A 16448-nucleotide genomic window follows, 5' to 3' on the forward strand; every position below is an offset into this window, starting at 1 on the left:
GCGCAGGTGCAGAATGTTCCTGGCTGTGGGAGCGGCATGCGGCCGGACAGCGCTGACTGGCTGAATTACCAGGACTCATAGCAGAAGATCCGGGTGGTGGAGGACAGTGAGGGACTGATTAGCCTGAAGGGGGCTGAAAGAAGCCCCAGGTATGTATAAAACTTTACTTTTCATCCGTCTCAGTTACCCTTTAATTTGTAGTCACCAAACCAAATTTTAACAACATATCAAATTATTTGATTTCATCAGCAAAGGGAGTGCATACATTTGCATAAATCCGCATCAATGCAGAATTATTTCCATCTCGTTGACTATCTCTATTAGTGACACAGCTACACATCAGGCTTTATTCTTACAGCATAGATGTTATTTAGTATATATAAGAGATTCCTGTGTACACATCATATATACAGTCACAATCAGATATGTATATCTGACCTTAAAAATACAGGGACTGCTTTATTGAAGCAGCACAAGTAACTAATTTTGATTGGTTTATTTCATTTTTGTGGACTAAGCACAGCTATTACTGTATATATACATTATTTTTAATGACTATTATCTGAGAAATAGAACATTTTATCATATTTTCTATTTTAATTACAGTTACAAATTCATTAGGAGTCGGAGCATTTTTTCCCGACTCCAGGCACCCAAAATTGCCCGACTCCACGACTCCGACTCCACGACTCCACAGCCCTGGATTTTTGTACAGACTCCACAGCCCTGAAAACTGCCCATATAGTCCAAAGTTAAGAAACACGATAGTTTATAAAAATGGGACCTAACGCAACTGTAGCAGGTAACAAACCGAAAAACCATGCAGCAATCTATAATTGCTAAATACACATAGGAACTCTAAATTACAAAACAAAGAACTGTATTGAACCACCACAAAAAAGTTGATCTGTTAAACCGCTTATTGAGTACACTCCTTTCACAGCAAGTAATAAGACCGGAGGCTGCAGTTTTGATTAAATTTGTTAACACACACCCCCCCCCCAGCACAAACTACTTGGCAGCAAAACAACATATTAAAATAAACTCAAATGCACAGCAAATTGCTGCAAAACTTTTGCCACATTAAGAAAAAAAAAAAATACACCTACCGGTAAGTCTATTTAGATTTACATTTTTAAGCAAGTCTGGTTTTTTAAAGCTTACTCCTAGAATAACTAATATTTTTCTTCCATTAGAAGTATCTAATATTGCAAATACTGTAAATGTTTCCATTGTCTTGATGCTCCACCTGCTCCTCCATTCGGCAATAGTTTGAGTGGAAAAGTTGTTGCCATCTTGTTGCAGTAAGCAATTCTTATGGCCCATACTGACGAGGGACTTGTCGCCTCAACACACGGCGCGCGCGTGTTGCGGCGACAGGTCGCTCGTGAGTATGGGCCGCCGCACGCGCGCGCACCCCGAACTGTCGCCCGCCGCTCATGTCGCCATGCGATTGAAAGTTTCAATCGCATGGCGACAGTCGCCGCCGCACCTCCCCCGCAACTGTCGCTAGTCCGCGTGAGTACGCGGACTAGCGACAGCAACCTCCATTGTATCATATGGAGCTTCCGGCGGGGGGAGGAGGAACGTCGGCGACAGCTTCCGTCTCGCCGCTGGTCCCTCTTCCGTGTGTGTACGCGGAGGGACCTGGCGAGAAGCTGTCGCCGGCCTGTCGCCCACACGCTCACGTGTGCTGGCGACAGGCAACTTCTGCAGCCCGTGAGTACGGGCCATTACACTCAGCATGCACATTTTACATGTGGTAAAAAAAAAAAAAAAAAAAAAAAAAAAAAAACAACATTTACCACCCTTCCTGATCTAATATCCCTGCCCACCAGAGCTGCAAAGCTTTGTACTGATCAATGAAGTATAAACTATGGAGCAGCTACACCTTCCCCCCCTCCCACACTCCTCAATGTGCACATAATTAAAGGCCTGTACACACAGATGAAACTAGGCTGAGGCAGCCAATTGCTGCCAGAGAATCCAGCGTGTCTACAGCAGTGTCGTCGTCCTGCCCCCGGCAAACCACTTCGGGTTATCGAAGGGCAATAGCATTGTTCTCCCTATTTACCCTGCCCACCGTGCAACACAACTTCCGCACCACTCAGCCCCCCTGCATGGAGCAGAACACGTCACTCTGCGCCTGCACAACCCCGGCCCTGCAATATTGCTGGAGATCTAGTCACGGTCACCTGTAGGGTAACATATGGAGCGTGTGGACAGGTCTCAAGTCCGGTTTAATCTTCAGACAGCTTTTCATGGCCACGTGATTGGCAGGGCTTCATTTTCATTCTCATTAAATTCACTTTCTATAAATAATTGACCATCTAATCTACTAAGAAAGGTCCTCATGTGTATACACTTTAATAAGTTTAGAGTTCCTAGACTTAGTGACTGATAACCAGGGCAAAAAAATGCACATTTATCTCAGATCACGATGCACTATGAATTATTTTGTCCCTAGGAAGCCGTCACTCAGAGCAGGTAGTGAAAATCTGACCGGTTTTGGATTAAGCCAGTGGGGATTCTCAGCGTTTTCTTTATTTTCAAAAGTATTTATTGAACAGCAGTTGCTCAGTGCAATAGTCAAATTAGTGTGCAAGCGAGAGGGAGGCCGGCTGGCATCCTTGTACAGATCCTTTCCAGGGAGTGCTTTTGTAAAGAATAAAGGAAATACTGTACTGAGAGTACTCCACTAGACTTTGCGATTTAATGATTCTCAGCAATAGTGGAATTTCACTTTAAAGATGCCTGAAGTGAAAAGGATTTTTCAATCACATTTTAAAAATGTAACTTGCTTGACTGTTGTACAAGTACTTGGGGCTCCTTTCCACTAGAGCCAAATGCAGCACGGATCTGCAGAGTTTCCCCGCAGATGAGATGGGCGGGAAAACGCTGTCCATCATTTCTATGGCTTGCCATCTGAATTGCACTGCGGTGTGATTCTGGATGGTATGCCGCAGTTTCCTGCAGCACTCACCCAAGTCTCTATGGCACAGCTAAGAGATTTCGACTGCGACTTGGCAGCATCATAGGTGTTGAGTAGAAATAAGCCCTCATTCCGGGCCTGCAATTTAGAAAGTATAACAGACCCAGCACTACGTAACATTCTTAAAGTGAACCTGGACTCATGGAACAGGACAGAAGCAAAACACAGAAATGCACACTATGTATTTAGAGAGTTTAGCCTGTCTATTTCACTCACCTGTGACTAATCACAAGTTTTAATTTGATCTCTCCCCTGTTAGCCAACTACCACAAAGCACAGAATGTTAAACAATATGTCTGCTTCCATGAAAGCAGGAAGTAGAAACCCTGCAGATTTTTTTTAGTAGGAATTTTATCAGCTGTAACAAAAAAATGTTTTTTCTTTAAAGATTATTATGCTGTTGCGTATCTTTTAAGGCAGAGAAGAAATTCTGAGTTCAGGTCCGCTTTAAAAGGAAGTTGACAGTGGGTTCACTCATTTCAGGCTTCCTTATCTACGTGATTAGCCACACAAAAAAAACGGGAAAAAAAAAAAAAAGTGGAACCTGAGGACAGTTTTAAGAAACTGATCTAATTAAACTATAAAACTATAGATTATGTGACAGAAGTACAATTTATTTCCAAAGTTAGGAGGTAAACTGTAAGCAGGACACCATACTTTAATTATTCCGGTCTGTCAAGTATATGGAAGATAATCTCTTCTTAGAATGGGGAGATCTCAGACAGCAGATGTCAAAGAGTTGTACATTAGCCATAAAACCGGAATCAATCATTTCCTGATGCTGCAGGATTGTCAAGTGCTAGCAATTAAAGGCAATAAACACGGGCAAATTATGCACATTGCAGAAATCCAGAAACCTTGATATGCAACAACAAATTTTATCCCATATACAGTATATTTTTTACAACAATCTAAACAGAGTTTCCTGTAGAGATTCCTAAACAGGAACTGACACAGATGGACAGGATATATTCACCACTATAAAAATACATTCTATTAAAGAGAACCCGAGGTTGGTTTTAAGAATCCTAATAGCACACAGAGGCTGGGTCTGCATATAATGCCCAGCCTCTGTTGCTATACAGTGCCCCCACCTGCGCTCTGCTTGCCCCCCATAAATCAAATGCCATGCTGGCAACACCGCGTGTCGCTAGCTGGCTGTTTGACTCTGGATGTGTCAGTCTCACCGCTCCCCCGCCTCCTCTATATCTCCGCTCCCGCCTGCGTCCCTTCCCTCCAATCAGCGGGGAGGGAAGGGTCGCAGGCAGGGAGCGGAGACAGAGGAGGCGGGGGAGCAGCGAGACTGACAACCAAAGGTAAACATCCGGCTAGCGATGTCGCTAGCACGGCGTTTGATTTATGGGTACAGCAGAGTGCAGGGGGGGGCAGACACTGTATAGCAACAGAGACTGGACATTATATGCAGACCCAGCCTCTGTGTTTTATTAGGATTCTTAGAACCAACTTCAGGTTCTCTTTAAATAAACATCTTTAATAAGTAGTTTATTGAACAGCGCAAAAAAAATCCTTTTAGAAATGCTGTGATAGAACAACCACAACCACTAAGCTTTCCTGTAGTACAGTACACCAAGATAATCAGGGTTGACTACATAAGTTCAAGTGCTTTTCCATGGTGTGCTCTCAACCACTGATGAGGCCAAGCAGCAGAAGCTAGTGCAGGGTATACAGACAGCATAAAAAAATATGTCATCAAGAAATATATAACACTCTACTGAACAATAACCAAGAATGACCATACATCCTTCACTAAAGCAATATATGTTAATAGCATGTATATTATGTCTATATGCCAGGCCTATAGACATAAGCTCATGCAATACAAATATACAATCACAAAACCCTGCACATACAGGTCCTGGGAGACAGCACATTATCTTTGTTTTAAATACTGTCTGTGCTTGCATCATCCTCGCTAGTTATCAGTGACTGAGGGAAAAAAAAAGCACTGTGTTGAGAAAGCACAATTACATTTTTGCTTCAGATGAAATCTAAAAAACAAAGTTAGGATCCTTTTCCACTGGCTACTTTCCGCTTTAAAAAAAAGTGTATTGCAGCCGTTTTGCGGATCGCTAGAGCACCGTGATTTACACGTAAATTGCGGCGCGTATTCGCCACTAGTGCGCGTCGCTTTTTACCTGCACACAAACATCGGCTCGTTTGATTCTCACCACAATTGCGCTCGGTTACCGACAGGTAAGTGGTGCAATCAGGACTAGTAGGAAATGCCGCTTGTGCATACACACCGCAGTGCAATAGCGGGCAGAAGCGCAAGCGGCAGTCGAAAAGGGCCCTTAGAAAGCAAATAAGTGAGAGGGAAAGGGGAAAAAAAATAAAATAAATTCTGATTGGAGGCCAATCGGAGGCGGCCTGGTGTTGCGCTGATCCACCTTTTGCACAATTTTCAATTTTACTTGGTGGCGCACCCAGGCTATGCATATGCATAGGTTAGGATTTAGTGTTAGGTCCCCTCCTATAGGGGGGATGACTTCTCCGCAGTGGGAGGGACGAGTACTTAAGTTGCATGCAAGCTGTTACAGGAAACCAACATCCTCCAGTGGTAGACAGGTCATGTGTATGCTAGGTGTGTATTTTACCCCACAAGTAGGGCTTGCACTCTCTTGCAGGTAGGCACTTATCTGTTTTTAAGTAGCACTGCTCATTTCCTTGCCATGAAATAACTGTGCTGCCAATTCTCAAGACAAACTAGAAGATAGCATGGTGACATAGTAGGCACTCTTTGTCTCGCAATGCAAAGTCCCTAGTTTAAATGTGGACAAAGAAAACTATCTGCATGGGTTTCCTCACTGAAGTTAATTGTCTTCCTCCCAAAATCAGCCTTAAAGTGTACCAAAGAGCTGCAAATGCAAAGATTCTGTACTTACCTGGGGGCTTCCTCCAACCCCATAAGCATGGACGCGGCCCTCATCCTCCCGCGGTCCTCTACTTGTCCGCAATCATCCCCGGTAACAGGCTCAGTCGCGATCTTCTGCGCATGCGAGGATGGTCCGCGCATGCACAGTAGACCCAGACTGACGCGACTGAGCCAGTTACCAGGGATGATTGCCGCTAAACAGAGGACTGTGGGAGGACTTCGAGGGACGCATCCATGCGTATGGGGTTGGAGAAAGCCCCAGGTAAATAAATCTTTACATTTGCAGGCCTCTGGTTTACTTTAAACTACAATGGACATAGGACTATGGTAGGGATTAGGCTGAGAGCCACTCTGTAGAATAGCAAGTGCTGAGGAAGAGGTCAGCACTATATAAATACTAAATTAATAAAAATATATGGAAAGAAGTTACAAAAAGCATAACCCTTTCCATAAATCTATAAAATTACACAGCCACTCTGACTACAAGGCTCCCTCACTGTCCAATTAGCTAGGACACGCACACTCATGAACAGGAAAGGAGTGCGACTACAAGCCACAGTGTCCACCCAGAAAGGTCTCCTCTTTATGATCCCACCTCCACCCATCAAAACCCCAAGTAAATGTGGCTAACAGATCACCCCTCTCTCTCCAACCAGGAAGTGTGGCCTACAAACCTACACCACCCTCCACCAGCAAGTGTATATAGCACTCCACCTCTGTCTCACCACCAATGTAGACAGAGGCTTACAAACACAAACTTGACTGAGCAAAAAAATTATTTAGGAAGTCTTGTGCAAATAGGGGATGTAGTACAAACCCTGGATTTGCAGGTCATAAAAACAAAAGTTGACTAGCTACTGAAAGGAAATGTATCCAGCCAAGTGTAACGATATTAACCATTCCCTCTCAAGTGAAAAACACAGGAACAAGATCAATAGTCTGCTCAAACAGTACAATGCCATAGATCATCATGTACAGATTATCAGTGGGCAAAGTTCATGAGTTTTAACTGTCATGCTTTAACAGGTAGAAACAATTACCAACCTTTCAAGAGAATCATGGTTCCAATACATTTACCCACACTATTTAGCAACATCTGAATTAAAAATCAAATTTGGTCTTGTGTGCTGTTTTTAATGCACCAGAGCAATAATACAGTAAATCAAACTTGCCTTTCCAAATCAAGGACATACCGTAAGTATTACATTTTAAAATGTATTAAAGGATACCTTAGCACTGACAAATGTAAAAATAGGGGGAGCAGGCATGTTTAGTATGCTCTCCTCATGCCCACCGCCCCCCTTCGTTACTTTTTAATAGGCCTCCAAAGCTTCTTCCGGGTCAGGGTGGTCAGTGGTAAGTGCGCAGGCGGTGTGTCCTCGATCCCGCAGCTGGGAATATCCTGCGCATGCACACTACAAACTTCTGACATGGTGTACATGCACAAAGCATTCCCGCCTGTGTGTCACCAGGCAGCGCCTGCGCACTTGCCACTGAGCACTCGGGCCCGGAAGAAGCCTTCAATGCCTATTAAAAGAGGGGGGAGGACGACATGAGGAGAGCATACTACACATACCTGCTTAACCTAGTTTTTACATTTGTGTCATCGCTAAGCTTTATTGATAAGTTGTGAAAATCTCACTTGAGGGTCCCATACACTGAGCCGATTAGCGGCCGATCGATCAATCGAAATCGATTGCAAATAAATTGACTGGCCGATCGATTTGCGGCAGATTTCAATCGATCTGACATGCTGAAAAATCTAGGTCGATCTGTTCTTGCTTATTTTGCATTGGACCTAATGGAAATCTGATGGCAAAAAAATGCCATCAGATCGATTTAATAGATTTCATACTGAAATCTATTGAAAATCTGTTCCTAAACACATCAGATAGATCAGAAATCTATCTGATGATCTATCTGCTGCTAATCTAACAAGTGTAAGGCCACCTTTAGGAGAAAACTCAGGAGAAAAAGTTAATTGCATATGGGCCTGAATGTCCATAAGCCATAATGGCATAGAGAAATGTCTTCTTACAACGGGGATCCAGAGGCTGAGAACACCTTGCCACCTGATGCCAGCCGTGTCTCAGAGAGAAGCAGTGGGCATTGGGCAGTCAGGTGTTCACAGCCTCTGGATGCCTGGGGTAAGCAGACCTTTCTCTATATACACCACAGCACTTTATGGACATTTAATATTGCAGTTTTGTACTTGGCATGGATCTCATATGCTTATATTGTTGGTCTGCACATGTTCCTCCATAGGCCTGGTGGTTATATGGTATTAAATATGTTGAACAATATTTATTACATGTACTGTTCCTGGTTCTTGCTGTGTCATGTTTTAATTGAGTAATAAGTCCCTAATAAACTCTTTTGCTTTGGATTTGCGTTGTGCTTTTGCTATATGGATGTTTTTCCTTATCCATATTGTGCAGTTTTGCTTCGTCCATTGCAAAGTATTTGCATTATTGGCTTTGGCTCTATTTTTTGCTATATCATTAATGAAAACAGGCCTCTACGGTGGCAGAGCTGTACAGTAAGGGCCTGTTCAGACTATCTGCGTATGAAGAATGCGTTTAAAATCAAAGAAACGCAAGTAGAAAAACGCATGCGTTTTTCTTGCGTTCTAATGCGTATTCTATTGCGTTTTGCACACACACGTGACCCAGGGGAAAAAAAAGAATTATGGGAACCGCAGAGGGAAAAGGACGCTAAAAACGCAATAGTACGCGTTTTTGATACGCGTCCATAGACTTTCATTGCGTCCGTTTCTATGCGTGGACGCACAGAACTGCGTGCAGCAATGCGGATGAGAAACGTATGCGTCTCATACGCATACATGTGAACTAGCCCATTCAAAAGCATTAGGAGCCGTTTCTATGCGTTTTTGGTACCCGTACGCATTCCCTGAAAACGGCTAGGAACGCGCATAGTCTGAACAGGCCCTAAGGCTAGATTTACCTTATTCTGGGTTCTCAAGGTACATGGTCACAGTAGACCCAATGTACTGTATGATCCTGTGTGTCGTAATGGACGTCAAAGGTACTATGCTATTTATGACATGTCTGATAAAGCAACAGACAGGATTTTGTATTCCACTATTGCAACAGACACGTGAACAGATCCTATGGTTAGCATAAGATCCATACCATAATGTTATCCTCACATAACACCACTGCCATCTGTTTGTTGTCTTGCAAACCACTACTGATTTGCATTAATATAACTTTCCAAGTTTACAAAATATGGCACAGGTTAATAAAATTTGTTAGGAACAAGGACCAAACATTTAAATTTTTTTTTTATTATCCTTTAAAATTTAAAAAACTTAACTACAAAATGCTGATTTTATAAGCCCCTTGAATTAAACATCACATCAAGCACTCTCTAGCGAGTACACACATGCTAAACTCGGCCAAGCCAGATGATTGTGGCTGCCTCAATCAAGAATTGAGCATGTGTACAGCTGTCCCCCAAGCCCGTTTAAAGACTCGGAATGACAGTGATTCTGGAGTACATTGTTCCCCTCCCTCTGTAGGCAACTCCGTTGTGCAGCATGTATGAACCCTGAAACAAATGCACAACCAGGGTTGTGGAGTCTGTACAAAAATCTTCCAAATTCCAACTCTGACTCCTCAGTTTATGAAACCTCCGACTCCTCGACTCCAACTCCACAGCCCTGTGCACAACACCGGTATAAGAGCAAAGCCAAACTATCCGCCGAAGGATTGTGCCCTGAGCCAGTCAGGCAACAACAATTGTGCACATGACAGCACATTAACTAGCCACCTTTACAAATAGAAACATAGGTACAGCAGAATCCCTTCATAGTAAACCCCAAGGGACCTGGTCAAGTAGTTTACCATGTCAGAATTCATCATAAATTGTATACAGGTGCATGGTCGGGACCTGGAGACAGTTTACTATAGCCAGAGGTTAACTATATTAGTTTACTATAACCAGAGATTCTACTGTACATTATGTAAGGAAATTTGTGGAAATCAGTGAATTGCTTGCTGCACCGTACATAATGTATTTTAGTGCAATTAATTCTATTTTAACAAATGAAAGGGGTACTACGGCGAAAAATTGTAAAATTTTAAATATGTGCAAACAAATAGTATGTTTTTTTCCAGAGTAAAATGAGCCATAAATTACTTGTCTCCTATGTTGCTGTCACTTACAGTAGGCAGTAGAAATCTGACATAACAGGTTTTTGACTAGTCCATCTCTTCATAGGGGATTCTCAGCAAGGCTTTTATTCTTTATAAAGATATTACCTAAAAAGGATTTATACAAAGATGCTGGCCAGCCTCCCTGCTCCCTACACAGTTTTTTGGCAGTTGGACAGAGCAACTGCCATTCACTAAGTGCTTTTGAAAATAAATATATCCCTGAGAATCCCCTATAAAAAGAGATAGACTAGTCCAAAACCTGTCACTTCTATCATATTTCTACAACCAACTGTAAGTGACAGCAACATAGGAGAAAAGTAATTTATGGCTCATTTTACTCTGGAAAAAAAATGTACTTATTTGTATATGTTTGTACATATTTTAAAATTGTACAATTGTTCGCTGTAGTGCCCCTTGAAGGAATTATAAACCTATCTAGGTGGTTAAGTAAATGGGTAAGCAGACACGCATTAACTCATTAACCTGATCTATTTTGTAAAAAAAAAAAAAAATAGCCTTGAACACAATGGTCTGCATGGTTTATGTTTTACACTGGCAAAAAAAAAAAAAAAAAAAAAAAAAAAAAAAAAAAAAAAAAAGGGTATTGAATTCTAAAGATGACACCGTCGGTTTATGAGATACATACTGTATTTACAAAAGGAGACTTCTGCAACACTAAGAATGTAAAGCTACATACATTTGCCAAGTTTTCACCCCTCATTACAATTTGTGATAGGCTTGGATTCCAATCGTGAACAGGAATGCCCTAATGTCTATAGTGTAGCTGATTGGCTTCAACATAAAAATGATCAGCATACACACACATACATACATACATACATATATTAAAAAAAAATCTGTGCAATAGGGTAATAAGTCCTGATACAGACTGTTACTGCAAGCTGGCTTCAGCTTGTTGCAGCTTAAACTACCAGTGAACATACTAAACATGGTCTGTATTGCATTAGTCTAACTCAAACAAGAATGCAACTTCAGTACCCCCTCCACCCCATGTTGGATAATACTTAACAGACCACTATGATATCTTACGGTAAAGCTCTCTGCACCCATGATAAAGCAGAAGAAGCGGTTTCATAGCAGAGAGCCATGCATCCTCTCTACAGTGATAATTCATACAAATTAACCAGAAATCCTCAAACAAAATAGCTTTGGGTGACAAAACTAAACCCTATATGCCAAGACAGACTGAATAACCACAAAGTAGATTGCATACATTGTGCTTACAAAAGCAAATGCAAAGAAAATGTAACTGCTGTCAAAAGACAATCAGAATATGTTATAGATTCAACCTGACCAATTACAGTGAACAATGCCCCATTATTCTTCCAGTTCTTGCAACCATATAGATAGAATGAGCTCCAAGCTCCATATTACTTTTTATGGAATATAGGAAATTAATTCTTGCAGCTTTAAAGACAGATGTGTTGGCATTTAATAAAACTGCCTGAACGTAAAACTAAATGTTGGCTTGTATAGCAAGGCTCCTAGCCGCACTACAAAAAAAAAAAAAAATCCAACAGCCATCACACCAAGCCAGCATGTGAACCAAGTAACTCAGCTCAGCCAACTGTGACTGCTTAAAGGACAACTGAAGCGAGTGGGATATGGAGGCTGCCATATTTATTTCCTTATAAGCGATACCAGTTGCCTGGCAGTCCTGCTGATCCTCTGCCTCTAATACTTTTAGCCATAGACCCTGAACAAGCATGCAGCAGATCAGGGCCCATATGCAATTCAATTTTTCACCTGAGTTTTCTCCTAGGTGATATTTTTCCGTTACACCACCAGCAAGAAAATAATTTTGACAGTACTTTTTCAGCAACTTTTTGGTACTTTTTCCATTGCAAAGTACTAAATAATTAATTTAAACTGAAGATTAAAAATGATGTCCTAGGAGAAAAGGCGAATTGCATATGGCCCCAGGTGTTTGACATTGTCAGAGCTGGCAAGATTAGCTGCATGCTTGTTTCTGTTGTTATTCAAACACTACTACAGCCAAAAGAGATCAGCAGGGCTGCCAAGTAACTGGTGTTTAAACTGAAATAAATATGGTAGCCTCCATATTCTCCTCACTACAGTTGCCCTTTAACTATGGAGAATGGATGAGAAAGTCAGCAGACCTTCCACTAGTCTGGTGTCATAAAACTGTGACAGACCAGGAAACTAATCAATCAGATCAAAGCAAGTTGGTCCATAAGGACAGAGAAGTCTCCTGCACATACAGGATTGCTATCAGAACTGCAAATATTCAGATAAAACAGCAAACAGCTCATCTACATAGACAGAAATATTTATGGCTACATCAACAACCTGCCTATTCACACAGACTATGTATTCCTTCCTAAGCTTACAAATCCCTCTAAAGCTTTGTATGTGTTGATTTTACCAACTGCTTTGTATGTTTACATGTCATCATCCTTACACTATTTGCATTTCATAAGAAATGCCTTGTTTCCCATGTCATATTTGCACAGTAAACTGGAGGAAGAGGTACTGGTCATTTAAGATTTGCTACAATTTTCCAATGCAGTTTGCCATTACTTAAAATCACCTTTAGCCAGTTTAATCAAAAGCCTGTTTCTTATCCTGCTTAAAAACCTGAAACAAATTTTTTCACAGCATCAAATCAGTTTTAAAAGTAAGAATTATATCACATGGATTCTTAATTCTTTAAAAGAGAGCAATTCAAGATGCTTAACTTTTCAACTGTGACACCATTGTATATTATTAAATAACTACCAAACTCTTCATTATGCTAATATATAAAACAATGACCCAGCACTGCCATCTACTGCACTCCTTTCAAGTCAAGGCTGGTTCATTCAGAGTGATTGCAAGCATTTCAGATCAAGTTCCTACTACCATGAAAACTGTTCCTGTGCTAGATAAAGTACAAATCATTCATAAATACAATTTAAGCAGCAGCGACAAATTTGTACAATGCATATAGCATTCTCAATTGCATGAAAACATGCAAAAACAAACATCGGGAACAATGGAGGAGTGTAACATACTTTAAAGACAAATCACCCCCTTTTCTGTATTGAGATTACAGTTTAAAGAAATGTTAAAAAAGGAAAGACCAGACCAGCTCACAAGGTGAAAAACAAAACAAAAAAAACCAAAGTTTAACACTAAACTGATAAAGGCACAATATTACTTGGTCTTCATGGTAAGCCAGACAATATGGTCATACATCAGCTACCGGTATTTAATTTTTGGTCTGGTCCAAAAGATGAACACCAAAATTTGTTAAGATGCTCTGGACATACATATACTATGCACATGAGATCTACTTAGAAGAAGTGGGTAGAAGTTACATTATAAAAGCTTACAATTACACACAGACACTAGAATTTACAGGCATGTACTATTCCTTCCCTGCCAGCAAACAAGGTGGCAGTGCTAAATCATTAAAATAACTGAATGCAAACAGACCACATGTCTAGTTAGCAGCAGAGCAAAGGAACAGACTCAACCAAGCCTGACAGCTTCCAATACAAAGTAAAAAACTGAAGAAAATTTTAAGAATATGTAATGAAACCAACTATAAACCAGGTCTCTACAAAGAACTACCGTACCAAAAAGGCAGCTGTCTACAGGAGTACATAATAAAAATTATAATATTACACTAACACAGTACAGCTTTTAGGACACTTCAGAGAAGTGTAAATTCCTGAGAACCAATAAAATGATTCTATACTTCAAAGCAGAGGTTTAATGTTCAGGGACAAGGATTGGTCACATACGCATGCTAGGTTTTAGCATTATAAACAATGAGAATGGGACACACCCACCATTCATAACAGAATGTTACAACATGCAAACAGAGCTCCAGAGTGCAGAGATGTTTGAATCAATCCTTTGTAAAAGATTTCATGCAAGAGCATATACAACCCAAGCAAACAAGAAAGAGGAAAAGGACACTTCCAATTGCCAAGTCTGTATGAAATGAACACAAAACAATTCAAACAAACACTGACTTTAGGGAAGAATATTGAAAGGTAAAAGAAATTTGGTGCATATAGAGAAGCCTGTGTTCTAGGCTAGAAAGTCTTGAGACTACAACTTTGCATCCCTTATTTAGACGCTGACCTTATAATTGTACAAAACATAAAAAGCTGCAAGTTGACCTTGATGGGCTTTATGCTTGCCATATAAAAAAATTGCATATCTATGGCATAATAATCAGATGAACTGATTGCAACTGAGGGCTGGTGCACACCAAGAGCGCTTCTGAGCGCTTTTAAAAACGCCAGTGCTTTGAAAAGCGTTTGGCTAACGCATTTGAATGGGATAGATCCCAACATAGCAATGTGATTATCTCCCAAACGCAAACACGGGTCCTGCAGCATTTCTGCCGATTTCTGAAGCGATTCAGCCTCAATTTTAAGTATAGGAAAGTGGAAAATCGCTCTGCAAAGCGCAAGATCAGAGCGATTTTCCAAGCGTTTGTTACAGAATCTGTTCAGATACAGCTCTACTGTAACAAAAATGCTACACCAAAACGCTCAAAAATCGCTAGGCATGAATAGAAAATCGCTAGGCGCATGCCTAGAATCGCTTAGAAAAAAAGCACTGAATGTTTGCGATTATGCTAGCGCTTTTTGGTGTGCACTGTTCCTATGTGAAATGAAGTATACTCTTAAGAAGTTTTCAAGCTACATACACATGCCAGATTTTCACTGCCTAAAAAAAATGATTGTGTTCTTAGCAAAAAATAAAGTATGTGTCCTCTCATTAACAGCACATATTCTTCAGTGACACACAGATAATTGTCCAACAACTGTTTAATTCTCACTGTGTTAGCAGGACACCTACCCTTTCCCTCTCCATAGGACAGAACCAGCAGATAAAGTAGAATTTGTGCACCATTTTAGGCTACGAAACATCTGTGTGTCCATTATGACTGATGAACACCCCAGTTCACATTTGAAGGCATCTTTACACATTTGTTGTCCAGCGCTGCGTAATATGTTGGCGCTTTATAAATACAATAAATAAATAATTTGTAACTTTAGATTATAAACTTGATGGGCAAGAGCGATATTCCCCTCCTGTATACTGGTGATTGTCGCCATTTAACAACCCTGTGTAATATGTTTGCAGCTTTGTAAATTAAAGTATAATAAAGAAGAAATTGTTATACGTGATGTTTTCTCTAACCAGATACAGTACAATTAACTTTCCAAAAATGAGGACATAAAATGTTTAATCAGTTCAAACTGATGCCACAGCTGAAGTAGTAATTTTTTAGTGATCAAAAGTTAAGTCCAATATTGCTATAAAAAAAAACCCAGGGATAATGGTAAACATAACGTGATTACTGTGTTTTTATGTGAATATAAAGCATAGTCCTACGGTGTTCTAACAGAAACCAGCAGATAAGCATATCAACATTTGCTTTCGTTAACCAAATTAGCCCAGGTTTTGAAAATTAAAAATTCTCTCTAAACTTGTGTTGCTAATTAGTCCTGCAGCAAGGGACAGATTCTGGACAGCATCATGTCAACAGAACTCCAAGCAGCACACCACCCGCTGCCAAGGCTGCATAGATAAGCAATTATAAACTGCAAACCAAATTGGGAATTAAATAACAAAACAGAGACTTGTGGAGGACCCAATTAACTTCTAAGCAAAACTTTCAACAAGAGTGGAACTCTACTCCTAAATAATTGCTAGCATTATAAGCAATAACACCTATTGCCTGGTACACACCATGCAATTTCACGTCAGATCAACGGGTCAAATAGATACTTTCCAAAAGAGCTGATCAGTTTCTGATCGATTTTGTGCAAAACTGATCAGAAAATAGATGGGAAACCTGATTGGACCTGTCAGAAATTATTAATTTGACCAATCAATCTAATGGGAAATTACATGACGAGTACCAGGCATTAAGAATGGCCATAAAAAATAAGAACCTGAAGTGAGAGCGATGCGGTGGCTGCCATATTTACTACCTGTTAAACAATACCAGGTGCCTGGCAACCCTGATAATCTATTTGGCTGCAATCGTGTCTGAACAACGCACCTGAAACAAGCATGCAGCCAAAATAGACTGAGTTCTGTCACAGCACCTGATCTGCATGCTTGCTCAGTGTATATAACCTAAAGGCAGATGATCAGCAGGGCAGCCAGGTAACCTGCATTGCTTAAAGGGAAATATGTCAGCCTTCTCACTTCAGGTGTGCTTTACATTCTGCAACTGTCTGCACAACAAACAGATGGTGGAAATGTTAGCATCTGTGGTTCATAAAACTTGACAGCTACAGGTTTCACAAGACAACTCTAGGCAGTTGTATTGAGCCAACTCTGCTGCCCATTGTTCTCCTGCTTCCTGGGAAGTGTTGTCTCCAGCAGT

At 40.8% G+C, this 16448-nt stretch overlaps 1 protein-coding gene across 1 annotated transcript in view; it reads right to left on the reverse strand.

The window, feature by feature from the left end:
• Positions 1–16448, reverse strand: part of DIPK2A (divergent protein kinase domain 2A) — a 66821-nt gene that overhangs the window by 49383 nt on the left and 990 nt on the right. The window lies entirely within an intron of this gene.

This window comes from Hyperolius riggenbachi, chromosome 4 (genome assembly GCF_040937935.1).
Source record: "Hyperolius riggenbachi isolate aHypRig1 chromosome 4, aHypRig1.pri, whole genome shotgun sequence".
In the NCBI taxonomy this organism is placed as follows: Eukaryota; Metazoa; Chordata; class Amphibia; order Anura; family Hyperoliidae; genus Hyperolius; species Hyperolius riggenbachi.